The sequence below is a fragment of the Sprattus sprattus genome (genome assembly GCF_963457725.1).
Source record: "Sprattus sprattus genome assembly, chromosome: 18".
Classification (NCBI taxonomy): domain Eukaryota; kingdom Metazoa; phylum Chordata; class Actinopteri; order Clupeiformes; family Clupeidae; genus Sprattus; species Sprattus sprattus.
In genome coordinates this window covers 23,158,217-23,173,216 of record NC_137916.1, presented here as the reverse complement: position 1 = coordinate 23,173,216, position 15,000 = coordinate 23,158,217, and the positions used below count along the sequence as shown (strand labels likewise).

Here is a 15,000-nt window from a genome sequence, read left to right as displayed (position 1 = left end):
ACACACAACCACACACACACACACACACACACTTACACATCTGCAAGCATGTAATGACTTACTGGAGACATGCTGGTGGCCAGGGATATCACCACAGCCACATGGAACAGAGAGAGAAAAAGAGAGAGAGAGAGAGATTGATGGAGGGGATGAGGAAGAGAAAAACCGATTGAGGGGGAAGAGATTATTACTCACAATGAGAGAAAGAGAGGGAGAGAGACAGAGAGAGAGAGAGATGGGTAGGAGAAAGAGGGGATGGAAAAAAAGCTAGTGACTGTGCATAGAGAATGATAAATAAAGAGAGAAAAAGATAGTGGGAAAGAGTGAGGCAGGCAAAAGAGAAAGAACAGACAGAACCTCAAGAACAAGATGGGGGAGAGAGAGAGAGCGAGAGAGAGAGAGAGGGAGAGAGAGAGAGAGGGGAATGCTTGTTTACGATTGTGCTGATTCCTCTTCCCACCCAGTCAGACTTTAATTAAAATCCTTTTACGAGGGCTTGGAACACGAGGGCTTCTGAAGCCTGACAGCTTGGGAGAGACCAGATCAAGGTGGAGCAACAAACAAGCACCAGAGCATGCTGGGAAAATCCCACCTACAGGACGCATACACACAGAGCCACTGGCCGCGCTGTCAGGCCTCCTGGGTGCATGAGATGCGAAGCGACTGGAGCCCCGAAGCCGGGAAGCTTGAGCCAAAATGGCAGCTCTGACTGGTGGGGCTTTTTTACTGCGGACAGCAGGCATGGTGCTGTCAGTTGGATTTGGTGCTGTCAGTTGGATTCAGGCCCTTGTGGGCATCAGGTGGAGCCTGTGCTAAGGCTGTGTTGACAGCCTTTCTGGTTGCCATGATTTCAAGTTTTCAAAACTGTTTTATTTTTTTTATTATTATTTTTTGAAGCTCACTGTTTGGATGAGTTATGGTTGATTTCATCCTTGTGATCCACTGTGACTCGTTTTCAGTGAGTTATTTGTCTGGGTGTGACTGTTTCTGCTGCAGTATTGTGCAGACCCTCTCCCAAGATGGCTCTGCTCTCCCAAGATGGCTCTGTTGCTGTGGCTGACGGATGGACTGGATCAGTATCTATCTAGCGCAGGCGGCAGAGTGGAAAGTTGCAAAGACTTTCCAGCCGTGCGGGCTACGGGGGTACAAAAGCAAGGTGATGCTCAACAAGTATAAATCCAACACAATGGCGCCGTATTCTTGTCGCCATACTTTATGATTTGGCCTAAATGGAAATACCTCTCGTGCCCCGAAGCTGCATTAGATGTGAGCTATTGAACTGGCAAATCACTTTTGCAATTGGGTTATCAAATCTGACGATGTGGTCTCTACAGTATGTGTGTATGTGTGTGTGTGTGTGTGTGTGTCTGTGTGTGTGTGTATGTGTGTGTGTGTGTGTGTGTTTTGTCTCAGAGATGCCTGTACGCCATAACTTCCAGCAGGAATTTATCTCGGTGCTGTGCGCAGTGCGCTCTAAATCTTCATCCTCACACCTGCTCCTGCTCAACTCATCTTCCTCACCTCCTGAGCCCCACGGCTCTGTCTCCTGAGGGAATGTCTTCAGCGTTCCATCCAGGTCGCATACTATTCCCTGGGTGAATGGGTGTGTGTGTGTGTGTGTGTGTGTGGGGGTGTGTGTGTGTGTGTATGGGTGTGCCTGCACATTGTCTGCAGTGTGAGTGTGTGTGTTTGCCCCACATGTGTGTTTTTCAGTGTGCATATGTGAGTGTCCTTTGTATATATGTGTGTGTGTGTGTATGTGTGTTTGTGTGTGTGTGTGTGTGGCTCCGTGTATTTGTGTATATGTGTTTCAGTGCATGCTTTTGTGTGTGTGTTGTTTCTGTGTGTGTGTCTGTGTTTGTGTGTGTTTTAGTTTTGCTTTTATGCCACAGTTGAGTGAGAATTAATTTGCCCCCAACTTCTATTTAGGCAAATTGCAGTGAGCTTCACAGCTGCAGTGATTTCCATTGCTGTTCGCTTTGGCAGAGGGGTAGGAAACACACTCACGTTCCAGAAGGGTAATTACAGGGTTGGAGGGACAGTGGAGGGGGGGGGGGGGGGGGGGGGTGGCAATGGTCTGGGGGGATGGTGGGGGGGTGAAGGGGGGAGCAGTAGGCAAAACAGTGATTTATCAGATGATGGCTTCAGAAGCAGGGGGGGAAAAAGCAATGCACATTTTACCAGCTCAACTATGTCAGAACGCACAAGAGGTGATTGGTAAAACGGCGGACAAAAGGAGTGAAGATTACAGGTGTGTGTTTAGCTCCATCACTTAAGATGTTTTGTCCATCAAGTTTTGGAGACAGGGCGCACACATGGCGTCTCACAGCAGCTGTCTGTGGCGACCGGGCCCTCTCGTGGCACACACGTCAAATGGTTGTCAGGCTGTAAACGGCACTCGGGCAATATTTGTATCAAACCACTCGAAAAATGCCACCATTTTGAGAAAATAGGCCCCTTCCTGTGCATGCCTGTCTAGGGTGAGAGGACGGCAGCGGTTGCCGGCTGTGATTGAGCCAATCACAGTCTGAGTCTCACCGAAGGCACTGATCCCTCTAGAGAAGAGTAGAACTGGTCAGTGCGGTGGGGTTGGAGGTTATTTTTCACCTTTAATTCATACACATTTATGTTTTTCTTGTTCTGTTTCTCTACACCTCTTTATATAGTCCTCCATTTGTAATTGCCGTTCTGCTGCAGCTGATACGGCCCTGACCTCGCCCAGTAATGTCACATTTCAACACCCAGTCACCCAACTGATTATGTGCTGCTAGACTTACCTCTCTCTCCCTCCCTCTCTAACTCTTTCCCTATCCCTTTCTCTCTCTGTCCTTCTCTGTCTCTGTCTCTCTCTCTCTCTCTCCTTCTCTCTCTCTGTCTCTTTCTCTCTCATTCTCTCTCTCTATCTCTTTCTCCCTCCTCTCTAACTCTTTCCTTATCACTCTCTCTCTCCTTCTCTCTCTCTCTCCTTCTCTCTCTCTCTCTCTCTCTCTCTCTCTCTCTCTCTCTCTCTCTCTCTCTCTCTGTCTCTCTCTTATCCCTTGATGGGCGTTTGTTCACCAGGCTCTGGCTTTTAGCTGCATAGATCCGTGGCAGTCCGTGTTGTTCCACTGGAACTGGGGCTGTGATTGATCCAGCCGGGCCTGTCCCCATTGATCGGCCCCAATGATGGGTCACTTCCTATAGATCCCACGTCATGTAGCCCGGGGGTGGGCCCTCTGCATGCAGCCTCTCTGGTGGTTAGAAAAAGATATCGCTAATTAAGTTAGCAACCTGTAATCACCGATGGCTGCATTATAAAGGTCCTGGTACGGCCGCCGGGTGAAATAATACATGTTTCATTTAGGAAGATGTTGTCTTTTCCTTTAAGATGCAAAAGTACATTGTAGTATGCTATTAGACTAATGGATGACTCCACTTGATTCTTATAATTAATACTAAAGTGAATAATTAATAATTGATTGATTCTTATAATTCATTAACACTTTATAGCTTGTGTAAGGAGCTGTTCGTCTAAAATAAGATGCGGGGAGGAAGTAAAGGGCTTTTTTTGCCTTTATAGAACAGTAGAGATCGACAGGAAATGAGTGGTGGAGAGAGACTGGGTGTGGGATCGGGAAATGACCGACATCGTTTGGATGCTACCGCCTCAGCTCCCTCTGTACTGCCCGTTTGAACAGACCATTGGGAATTGCGAAAGGGAGAGGCAGACACCATGAACTGTTGAAGGGTGGTTGTAAACCGTTGTATATGTGCTTAAGCTGTATTTACTCAAATATGTTTTATATTCTCTGTGGCTGCAGGGTTCCAATCCAATTAATATGTTAAAATTCCCAACTTGCTTGTGAACTCATCACCTGAGAAATTACGTCCCAGTGCACTCTTGGGGAATAAAGTGATTGAAAAAAAATCTGGAATCAAATTCACCATTCACCATTATACGCCTTTACTATTTTAATAAAATATTATTATTTTGCATCAAATCAAATTATTTAAAATGATTTGGTGCAAAAAAACTCTAATTTGTTGACATGTCAGATAGACCTTGTAAATTTCTCGGTTGACGAGCTGTTTGCCTTCTGTGCACGGTAAACGTTGCTCTCCTCGACAGCGAGTGAGCAATTGACTCGTTATGCCGATTATATAAAGCCATTAGTCCGGCACTGACTGACTCTTCAACTGCATTGGGCTCAGCGCTGCGCCGCTCAGCGGGGTCAAGAGAGAGAGAAAAAGAAGAAAGAGCTGTTCACCCCTACTGGTGCCATGAAGGCCATTCGAAAAGTAGTGTATGTGTGTGTGTGTGTGTGTGTGTGTGTGTGTGTGTGTGTGTGTGTGTGTGTGTGTGTGTGTGTGTGTGTGTGGGGTGTGCGTGTGTGTGTGTGTGGGGGGGGGGGGGGGGGGGGTGGGGGGGGGGTGAGTGTGTGGGGGTCTGTGTGTGTGTGGGTAAGTGTGTGGGTATGTGTCTGTGCGTGTGTGTGTGTGTGTGTGCTGGGCTGAAGGAGCTGCACCAGCCAAGGGCTGTGAACTACTCTGAGGAGGGTGGAAAAGCTGAGCTAACGCAGGAAGTGTCTTATCATCACCAGCTTGCCATGATTGCAGAAAGGGTCCGGATCAGGGCCGGATCAGGGCCGGGTGTGAGCCAGAGGGGTTTTGGAGTGAACCGCTAACAGAGATTTCGTTTTTAACACTTGGACACGCTACCTGCATGGATTAGGATCGTAGGACTTGCATGGAAGCACACTGGATTATCCCTTACAGGGTTTGGGTGTTAAAATCCTCCACCCCACCCCAACCCGAACACACACACACACACACACACATACACACATTCACATGCACATACACACACACACACACATACACACGCATAGACACACACACAAACAAACAAACACATATTGTAAATTCAAACGCTGCAGTTTATGACATTATCGGGTATTATTTGTACATCCTTTTCTCAAACCATGACAGTCTCTTATCCAAACAGGCACAGACACCCCACCCCCTCCCCACACCACCAATGTTTGTTATTCCACCGGAGTTTATTATTTTTCCTGCAGTTTGTAATAAACAGGCGATTTGCTTTGAGCTAAAGTGAGCGTGGTGGCGATAAGCGAGCGCTGCCAGGCTTGTTAGGCTTGAACGAGTTTCTCCTTAATTAGCACACTTCCCGGGGTATAACACCGCTTGCCAGGCCCCTCAGCGGGGCCCCCGGAGATGATAGGGAGTATGGAGGATAAGAGCTTTTAATTTCTCTTTAAAGAAAAGTGCGGGCGGATGTGGTGGGTCCGGCGTGAGGTGGGGGTTGGTGCGCTGTGGTGCCGGCGTGAGGTGGGGGTTAGTGTGGTGTGTGGTGGTGCCGGCGTGAGGTGGGGGTTGGTGTGGTGGTGCCGGCGTGAGGTGAGGGTTGGTGTGGTGGGTTTGGCGTGAGGTGGGGGTTAGTGTGAGGTGAGGGTTGGTGTGGTGGGTTTGGCGTGAGGTGGGGGTTAGTGTGAGGTTGGGGTTGGGGTTGGTGTGGTGTGTGGTGGTGCGGCCCGGTTGGCTGAACACAGCGCAGGCATCAGTGGCGCGTGTCAGTCATTCCTCCGCATGCATCCGTGTCTCGCCAGCACTAATGGGAACGGATTACGCAGACCAGAGATGAAAGACCCTTCACTCCCTTCAGAGAATCACGTGTGTGTGTGTGTGTGTGTGTGTGTGTGTGTGTGTGTGTGTGTGTGTGTGTGTGTGTGTGTGTGTGTGTGTGTGTGTGTGTGTGTGTGAAGTAGGACAGCGTGTGTGAGTGTGTGTGTATGTGTGCTTATGCATATAACTGTGGGTTTTCATTTAATGTGTTGATGTATATGCTGTGTGTGTGTGTGTGTGTGTGTGTGTGTGTGTGTGTGTGTGTGTGTTTGGGTGGGTGGATGATTGGAGAAGGAGGAGGGTTGTTTATTTGAGTGAGAGGATTGGTGTGTATAGGAGCAAGATGATGATTGTGTACTTGTGTCAATGCATGTTCATTTTTGTGTGATTTGTGTGTGTGTGTGTGTGTGTGTGTGTGTGTGTGTGTATGCGTATGCAAGAAAAGCATGTTTCCTGTTTCTGCTTCTTCTCCTTCATCTGACAGGCTGAAGATAACTAGGTCCACATACACAGACACACACACACACACTCCCAATCTCCCTGGCCTCATTAGCAAACAAAGCTTCAAGGGGCCATCAAACACGTCACTGTCATCCACAAGCTCCTCATTTTCCAAGAATTTTATCATCTAAATTTAGTCCCTAAACCCCTCATTGTATTGGCCCCTGTGACCCTTTCACACACGGCTCTGTGAAGTAAATGATAATAGGATTTCTTCTTCTTTTTTCACCGCTGCAGATAATCTTACCTTAGGCTTCTATTTTCTCTGGAATCTCAGAGCTTTTGAAGTTCGGAAGCGGCAGTGGCTTCGCAACTTAAAATTCTGTCTTGCCGTCTGTAAATCGAGGCACCCAAACTCACACTTCCTCTTCCTATCCTTTTATTTCTTTTACCTGTCTACTCCTCACTGAATACGAATTTGAAGTACGTCACCGTCATGTCACGCTCCTCAGGCTCTTGTCCCCGTGTTTTTGTCCGTCACTCTTCTTTTACCTTTTTTGGTCGGCATGTGCAAGCGTGACGGTGGAAGTGTGACGGTGCATTCCGCCTGTGCGATTTTGCCTGCAAGCGCTTTGCTTTCCCCTGTTTTGCCTGCTTGTTTATGGGCGTTTTGTTCACCAGTTCAGTTTGAAGCTAATTGCTGTTTCATTTGCTCAAGTGTTCTTTGGTGCCTCATATAAAACGTCCAAACTAAATCAGCCAGTGTTCCTAATGCCTGGCTCACAGCGTGGTACCAGGGAGGGTGTGTGGGGGTGTGGGGTGGGGGGGGATTGGATTGCCAATAATCAATTTATAGTTATTAAAGAGAATTAACTTAACAACTGAGGTCATCAAATAAGACAAACATATTCACAGGTAGATAATGGGGTTGATGAAATGCTCATATGGGAGACTGGAGTGTTGAAGGGTATGAAATGTCGTAAGACAGAAATGCAATCGAAAAAAAAACAACAAAATAAATCATTACAAAGTCTTCATCATAAAGGCAGCGTGAGTGTTACATTTGGGGAAAAAAAGTGCAAAGAGATCACAATAGTGATGTGTAATGAATAGGCAGAAGAGATCACAATAGTGCTGTGTAACGTATTAACAGAAGAGATCACAATAGTGCTGTGTAACGTATTAACAGAAGAGATCACAATAGTGATCTGTAACGTATTAGCAGAAGAGATCACAATAGTGATCTGTAATGTATTAGCAGAAGAGATCACAATAGTGATCTGTAACGTATTAGCAGAAGAGATCACAATAGTGATCTGTAACGTATTAACAGAAGAGATCACAATAGTGATCTGTAACGTATTAGCAGAAGAGATCACAATAGTGATCTGTAACGTATTAACAGAAGAGATCACAATAGTGATCTGTAACGTATTAGCAGAAGAGATCACAATAGTGATCTGTAACGTATTAGCAGAAGAGATCACAATAGTGCTGTGTAACGTATTAACAGAAGAGATCACAATAGTGATCTGTAACGTATTAGCAGAAGAGATCACAATAGTGCTGTGTAACGTATTAACAGAAGAGATCACAATAGTGATCTGTAACGTATTAGCAGAAGAGATCACAATAGTGCTGTGTAACGTATTAACAGAAGAGATCACAATAGTGATCTGTAACGTATTAGCAGAAGAGATCACAATAGTGCTGTGTAACGTATTAGCAGAAGAAAAGATCCAAAAAGAGGCTGGAGACCTGCACCAACACACCTGCGCCAACTCCACCTGCACCAACTCCACCTGTAACACACACAGGTATCACACCTGCACCAACTCCAACTGTAGCACACAAAATTAGCACACCTGCACCAACTCCACCTGCACCAACTCCACCTGCACCAACTCCCCCTGCACCAACTCCACCTGCACCAACTCCACCTCTAGCACACAAAATTAGCACACCTGCACCAACTCCACCTGCACCAACTCCACCTGCACCAACTCCAACTGTAGCACACGCAGGTAGCACACAGAGAAGAGGAGGAGTCGGGCAGGGCCATGACACTAGAACAAAGAAAGAAATACTTGCAATACTTGCAATACTAAAGCTAACTATACCATCAGTATACTAAAGCACTGGTGAACAACTATACCATCAGTGTGATTATGCACTGGTGAACAACTTTACCATCAGTGTGATTATGCACTGGTGAACAACTTTACCATCAGTGTGATTATGCACTGGTGAACAACTATACCATCAGTATACTAAAGCACTGGTGAACAAGGATACCATCAGTAAAGTGAACAGTGACACAACTATACCATCACTAAACTAAAGCACTGGTGAACAACTATACCATTAGTATACTTATGCACTGGTGAACAACTATACCATCAGTCAAGTGAACAGTGACACAACTATACCATCATTATAGTGAAAAAAGACACAACTATACCATCAGTAAAGTGAACAGTGACACAACTTTACCATCATTATAGTGAAAAGTGACACAACTATACCATCAGTAAAGTGAACAGTGACACAACTTTACCATCATTATAGTGAACAGTGACACAACTATGCCATCATTATAGTGAACAGTGACACAACTATACCATCATTATAGTGAACAGTGACACTTTCAGGTAATGCACTCATAAGCAGTTAGTGAAGCGAAACTAAAAACATGAAGTGATAAATTAATTATAACTAAACCAATACAAAAATAAAGAATGGTGCGATTTGTTGTTGGATGTTATTTTCGTTGGTTGGAATGTTTATTCATTTTTAGCTTAACTGGCCTATTTGTTATTTCGACCTTGAGGGTGGTGTGTGTTCTTTGACAGCGCCCACATACGCACACGCACACGCACACACACACACACACAGAAACAGAAACAAACAAAGACACACACACACACACACACACACACACACACCCCCCACACACACATGCACACGCACACACACAGACCACACACCCACATACACACCCACCCACACACACACACACATGCACACGCACACACACAGAAACAAACAGACAAACACACAAACACAAACACTCTAAACAGGCTCACCCAAACAAACCTCCAGCCCTCTCCCCACCCCGCCCAGTCCTGCCCTGGTCTGCCCCGGCTGCCTAATCATCCATAAAGAACTGCTTGGCTGGCCCCGTCACGAAAAAAATTGGGCCATGGATGATTCAGCACCCTCACTCCCCCCCCCCCACCCCTCCCTTTCCCTTCCCTCCCCCTCCCCCCACAACCCTGTCACACACACACACACACACACAGACACACACACACTCACAGTTTTCAGACGTGTCAATGTTGCCCCTGTGTATTGGCTATGGATCGGCCTAATGGCCTCAGAGACGGGCTGAAGGGCAGGCACCTGCAGCTCATATGGTAGATCAACGTGCTAATATCACCCAGGGCACGGAGTCACACACACACACACACACACACACACACACACACACACACAGACACACACACTCTGATGTAAAACGTGAACTACACTGTATGTCGCTTTTATTGCTGGATAAAAGCATCTGTTAAATGAATAGATCTTAAATCAAAGCCAACCATATCATGGAATACCTCACAACCTCACGATGGTATACTCCAGATGACAGCCAGCACTAAGTGAGCACTACTGGCCCGGGTCCTTCCAGACTCATCGCTAGTTTGCCCTCTCTCCTGCCCCCTGATCCTTTCCTCCAAGGGAGGGGGGGGGGGGGGGATGTGTTTGGCTGGGTGTTTATAATTGCCAGGGGTTTGAGATCCCATCTCTCTCCTCCTCCACCCAGTTTTTCCGAGGACTCTTAGGTCACGCCCCGTGATTCCAGTCTCAAGGGGGAAAAGGTTGCGAGGTCGCCTAGGTCTTATCAGCAGGCGGAGATTCCCTGACACACAAGCCACTTCCTGCGTGCTCCTTGCGTGTTTAAGGGTTGGATGCTCAGACCCCTGAGCATGCAGGGCCCTGGGTCTCAGAGAGCCACTGTAGGGCAAGTGAGACTAAGTGCATCCTTGCCCATGACGGTTTGCACTAATGTCATTGCCTTGACACAAAGAAAAGGATTTTAGCGGGAGAAGAAAGCTTTCACAGAGGAGTAAACAAAGGGTCTGGTAGCACGCAGCTGAAGGCTTGTTTAGTAAACTGGGCAGGAAACATGGTTTCCCCTGGCCTGAAGTACACTTTTGCCACATCACCTGTTATAAAAAGCTTTTTCTGTTCTCTTGTTTGAATTTGTACACCTTTTACGCATGTGTGGGTATGGTAAAAAATATTCCAAGTTTTTATGACCGACACAAAAGTTAAATATTTTGTTATCAGTACAAACTCAGATAGACATGTTGAAAATGCTTCTAATTTTGAATTAACCTTCAGCTAAACAAACAGTAATTCAATTGCAAATTCTTTAGCTCAAGGTCGTGTTAACACCACCAAGGTCATGGGTTTGGTTCCCTTGGAGCTCACAGGCGCAATTATAATCCCATCCAGGACCCATCCACTTTGTGCTGTTATCTCTGATATATTTCATAAGTGTTTAATGAGCTTGGTCTACATATCCCATTAGTATATCATTCCTATGGAGGTACAAACAGAAAGATGGTTTATACATGATACGTACAAAACTGATAGTGAATAGGGTTGGCATTCAAGTACTGTAGAATAGCTTAGTGGGTATACAGTGTGTTCGTAAGGTTACTATTACAAGGGTAAGTAAAGTAATGGAACAGAAAACTATGTTGATGGTGGTTAATTATTTACATTGCAGGCAAATGCTAGCATAGAGTATGGGGTAGAATAAGTGTGTGACAGTGTAGGTAGAGTAGGTAGAGCTCTGCTGGCAATAGGCGTATACGTATATGTACTCACCTGTTATTTCACGTAAGATTATCTGATTTATCCATTGAAGGCTGGCTTGTTAAATGCTCTCTGGAAACCAAGGGTGTCACCCTCAGTATTCATGAGGTCTTGGAGATACAAGTGTCTGAGCCATTTGCTTGACACACATTCAATACACTCCCTCAGGATAAACTCTTCTCTAAACAGAAATGATTACATTCTAACTTAAGTCCCAAATAAAAGTAACAATTATAACTAGGTATAAGATGCATTGAATTATTGACTATGGCACATACAAGTACTCATCAAACTAAATCTTAAATGCCGGTCCTTTCACCATCAGCATTTGCAAGCAAAGGACACGCTATAAGAGAGAGAAAATGTGGTTGGTAAACATCAATTTAACAAACAGATAAAGAGATACATTCTGGTACAGTAGGTAAGGTTCAGTAGGTAATATGGCCCCTTAACAATATTAGCATAATATGATATGCTGTTGATGTTATTGATATTGGGAATTTTAGATATGTTTAGCTGTGATTAGTTTTGTCGACTGGCTATACAAGCATAGTAAGGGTGTCAGGATACAATAGCAGTGCACAACTGGCTGGCGACGGCTGCAACACCATATACAGCGCCATATGCTGTACTCGGGATCCGTAAATGACCAGCAGTGACAAATAGATCCCATTAAAGAAGAAACATGAAGTCTCGATATAGTGTGAGTTATAGAGCTGCCCTCCCTGTCATGAAGTTGTATTGGTGCATTAGGGCGACATCTTCACTCAGTTATGGATTTCCATAAAGGGGTCGTACGATTGTGCCATTGATTTGGATATGTTGATCTCTGTTTAATTGCCTCTAATGGCTAAATGTCGTTTGGAATCATCCATCAAGTGTGCAGAGCCACTGAAAAGTTGTGTGTCACTGACATTGGCAGTGAGAGGGGTCATTTTGTACATGAACAGATGTTGCCCCCCCCCCCCCCCCCGCTCTCAATTTTGTGCCTGGTGTTCTGGTTTTCACAGATACCAACACACACACACGCGCAGTCACACACACACACACACCCCAAACAGAGAGAAAAACACACACACTCACACAGAAGGTGTTTGGCTTGAGCAGTGAATCATGAGTCATAAACCCCTGAGAGCCAAAAAACAGCGGTGTTGATGAAATGTGTGAAAAGAACGTGTGTGTGTATGTTTGTCTGTGTGTGTCTATGTGTATGTGTGTGTGTGTCTGTGTGTGTGTGTGTGTGTGTGTGCACGCGTCTGTGAATACTGGGTCACCAAGTAGAAAATGGGAGGTGGGCTGAGCCGCAGAGAAACCAAGAGAGACGGAAAAAGAAGCAGGAGAAAGAAAGAGGCTCGCCAGAAAGGGAGACAGAGAGAGTGAGAGAGAGAAAAGAAAAGAAAAGCACTGCTGAAGTAAGCGAGTCAGGATAGAAGAGAACTTTCTAGCCTTCTGGCTCTCTGTCACGTGTTGTCCGTGGTGACGACCCCTGACCCTGTGAGAGGAGAGCAGCCATTGTTTTGGGCATCTCCTCTAGGGGCTGTGGTCGACACTTGAGACGTCATCATTCTCTCTCTCTCTCTCTCTCTCTCTCTCTCTCTCTCTCTTTCTCTCTCTCTCTCTGTCTCTTTTTCTGACTCTATCTCCCTCTCTCGCTCTCTCTTTCCGCAGTGCAGGGTGTTGACACAGCTCTGTAGTTCCTCAGGAGGGAGTTCAGATCCTTACTGTGTTGTTTTGCAAAGAATACTCTACACATGTACTATGTATGTATGTATATACAGCCGCGAAAAAAATTAAGAGACCACTTCAAAATTATCAGTTTCTCTGGTTTTACTATTTATTGGTATGTGTTAAAGTAAAATGTACATTTTTGTTTTATTCTATAACCTACTGGCAACATTCCTACCAAATTTCAAATAAAAATATTGTCATTTAGATCATTTATTTGCAGAAAAATGACAATTGGTCAAAATAGCAAAAAAGATGCAGTGTCTTCAGATCTCGAATAATGCAAAGAAAACAAGCTCATATTAATTTTTAAACTACACAATACTAATGCTTTAACTTAGGAAGAGTTCAGAAATCAATATTTGGTGAAATAACCTTGATTTAAAATCACAACTTTCATGTGTCTTGGCATGCTCTCCACCAGTCTTTCACATTGCCGTTGGGTGACTTTATGCTACTCCTGGCGCAAGAATTCAAGCAGCTCTGATTCTTTTCATGGCTTGTGACCATCCATCTTCCTCTTGATCACATTTCAGAGGTTTTTTATGGGATTCAGGTCTCGAAATTGGGCTGGCCATGACAGGGTCCTGATCTGGTGGTACTCCATCCACACCTTTACTGGCCTGGCTGTGTGGCATGGAGCATTGCCCTACTGGAAAAAACATTTCTCAGAGTTGGGGAACATTGTCAGAGCAAAAGGAAGCAAGTTTTTCTTCCGGGACAACTTTGTACTTTGCCTGGCTGAGGTTTGTAAAAGACCATAAGGATTGAAAAAAGCGGACTGGAGGGTCTTCTAGTTCGTCTTCTCTGATGAGTCCAATTTTCAGCTTTGCCCAACACATGGTCGTCTGATGGTTAGACGGAGACCTGGAGAGGCCTACAAGCCAGAGAGTCTTGCGCCTACTGTGAAATCGGACTCATTAGAGAAGACGAACTTAGAACAACCTCCAGTCCGCTTTTTCAATCCTTATGGTCTTTTACAAACCTCAGCCAGGCAAAGTACAACGTTGTCTCGGAAGAAAAACTTGCTTCCTTTTGCTCTGACAATGTTCCCCAACTCTGAGAAGTGTTTTTTTCAGCAGGGCAATGCTCCATGCCACACAACCAGGCCAGTAAAGGTGTGGATGGAGTACCACCAGATCAGGACCCTGTCATGGCCAGCCCAATTTCGAGACCTGAATCCCATAAAAAACCTCTGAAATGTGATAAAGAGGAAGATGGATGGTCACAAGCCATGAAAAGAAGCCGAGCTGCTTGAATTCTTGCGCCAGGAGTAGCATGAAGTCACCCAACGGCAATGTGAAAGACTGGTGGAGAGCATGCCAAGACACATGAAAGTTGTGATTTGAAATCAAGGTTATTCCACCAAATATTAGTTTCTGAACTCTTCCTAATTTAAAGCATTAGTATTGTGTAGTTTAAAAATGAATATGAGCTTGTTTTCTTTGCATTATTCGAGATCTGAAGACACTGCATCTTTTTTGCTATTTTGACCAATTGTCATTTTTCTGCAAATAAATGATCTAAATGACAATATTTTTATTTGAAATTTGGTAGGAATGTTGCCAGTAGGTTAAAGAATAAAACAAAAATGTACATTGTACTTTAACACATACCAATAAATAGTAAAACCAGAGAAACTGATAATTTTGAAGTGGTCTCTTAATTTTTTCCGCGGCTGTATAATTAGCTTAACTTAAAGAGAGTGTATATATATATATATATACATACACGCACACATACACACACACATACACACACACATATGGTACGTTATATATTATCTACCAAGACTGCAATGTTCTAATGGAGTTTTGAAGTCCTGACTACTTCATGCCATGGTATTAAAACCAGAAGGTCAATGTTTTTGAGCCAAGCAGCAGGACAGCTTGAGGCCTGGAAAGTCCTCCGAAGGAGAGAGGAGAGGAAAGAGAGGGAAAAAGGAAAGGAGCACCTGTCCTGTTGGAGGCGTACACACACACACACACACACACACACACACACACACACACACACACACACACACACACACACACACAGAGCCCTGACAGACGGAACTCAGCTGAAAGGGTGGCAACACAAAGCAATTTACAGCCCAGCATGGCACCACCTAAAAGCGCAGTACACTTGGACACCGGCTTATCTCCCTTGCAGAGATGTTCCATTGCCCTGGCGGGGAGGTGGGGGCAGTACGGGGGGGGTAGGGGCTGGGTTGATGAGGAGCTTTCCATGGGTTGCATGTGGTGTTTTGTCACGCTGGGAGGCGGTTGGGGGGGGCGGGGGGTGGTTGGGTCCCTGCCGGACTAGGTGATGTTGCCAGGGCGAATGAGA

At 45.3% G+C, this 15,000-nt stretch overlaps 1 protein-coding gene across 1 annotated transcript in view; it reads left to right on the top strand.

The window, feature by feature from the left end:
- jupb (junction plakoglobin b) overlaps nucleotides 1-15,000 on the top strand; it is an 88,575-nt gene that overhangs the window by 21,547 nt on the left and 52,028 nt on the right. The window lies entirely within an intron of this gene.